Raw genomic sequence first — 1,616 nt, forward strand, 5'->3', positions numbered from 1 at the left:
ATTTCAGCTTTTCTAATGGACTTGATTCGGCTCTTGGTATTTTTTCCTATTTGAAGTCCATTAAATACCATCCTCTTGAAAAATACCATTCTTTTTTGTTTGTTTGTTTGTTTTTACAATCATCAGTGTGTATGAGTGTCTGTGTTTGTGTGCTCGTGTGTGTGTGTGTGCATGTGCATGAATGTACATGGGAGTGATATTGGGAAAGGTACGGGATTTTGGAAAGCTACCTGTTACAAATACCAAGAATTCAAATAAACAACAGTTTAAGGGCGTATCCAATCTTTCACAGTCCAGGATCAGACACAAGAAGCCCTTAAACATCGTCTTGATGTTATTTTCCTCTCAAAGCAAGGAAAGCTGCAGATTTCACCAGGCACTCACAGACTACCTGATGTTTCTGAAGCTGAGAGTTAGACATAAACTCTGGGAGAAAGTTCAGTCCCAGTGGGAGAATTATTTAAGGCTCTATGAGTGGTTAAATAATAGTGTGTAAATAGAGAATTTGGATATTGTTATCCAGCTTCAAAATTTGCATTGTTTTATATGGTTTTCATTTTCAGTTTTAATCACAATTTATCGCCCAGTCAGAGATCTGCAAATTCAAATCTCAGTAAGCACAATAGCAGAAAAATGTCTGTCTGTGCTTGTAAGCTGTAGCTTACTGTTTCTACCAAGTTGATTTTTTTCCTTATGCTTAGGCGAAAATAAAGTAAAAGAAGCCAGGTGATGATGTTTCAGGTGATCTAAAATAATGAAAATGCGATAGTTTGCGGGTGGCATTTAAAAAATGTTTGAAAGATGATCCAAAGCTGAAATACACATATACAGAAAAATGTAGCTTAGCATTTGAATAAGATAATTGCATTATAATTAACCTGTATTGAGCACTTAATACTTTTTAGGCATTATTCTAAGTGCTTTATATTCTTAACTCATTCAGTCTTTATCACAAGCCTATGAGAGAAATTTGATTAGTCCTGTGTTAAAGATGAGACTGCACTTGCTTTGCTAGGATGGGGAAAGTCGGGATCATGCTGAGCAAAATGTCAGACAGAAAAAGTCGAGAACCACATGATTTCACTCATATGTGGGATATAAACCTGAAAGCAACAAATGAACAAGACAAATAGACAGAGACTCATAGACACAGACAACGGTTTAGTGGTAACCAGAGAGAAAGTGGGGGAGGAGGAGTTAGATAAGGGTGAACGGGGTCAAATGCGTGGCGACAGAAAGGAGTTTGACTTTGGGCGGTGAACACACAATGCAATGTTACATATGACGTATTATTGAATTGTACACTTGAAACTTATATAATTTTATGAATCAGTGTCACCCCAATAAATGGAATAAAAATTAAATTAGATAAATAAACTCAAACAGCACAGCTCAGAGTTCATGCTCTTAACTACTGTAGCTCCAGTTTCCTCTTTGGAAGACATCACACATCGATGCTTGGGGAAAGACCTGTTCTCCACGCACTAGCATAAAGGGGAAGGAATATGAAAATTTGGAAGAAGTGCCTCTAGCCAGCCTGTGCCTTTGCTCACTCCCTCCGGGACTCCAGGAGTGACTTGCTGACTGACCAGGTGACTCCAGCAGCAGGAACTCAG

Source organism: Pteropus vampyrus, unplaced genomic scaffold (genome assembly GCF_000151845.1).
Source record: "Pteropus vampyrus isolate Shadow unplaced genomic scaffold, Pvam_2.0 Scaffold93, whole genome shotgun sequence".
Lineage (NCBI taxonomy): Eukaryota > Metazoa > Chordata > Mammalia > Chiroptera > Pteropodidae > Pteropus > Pteropus vampyrus.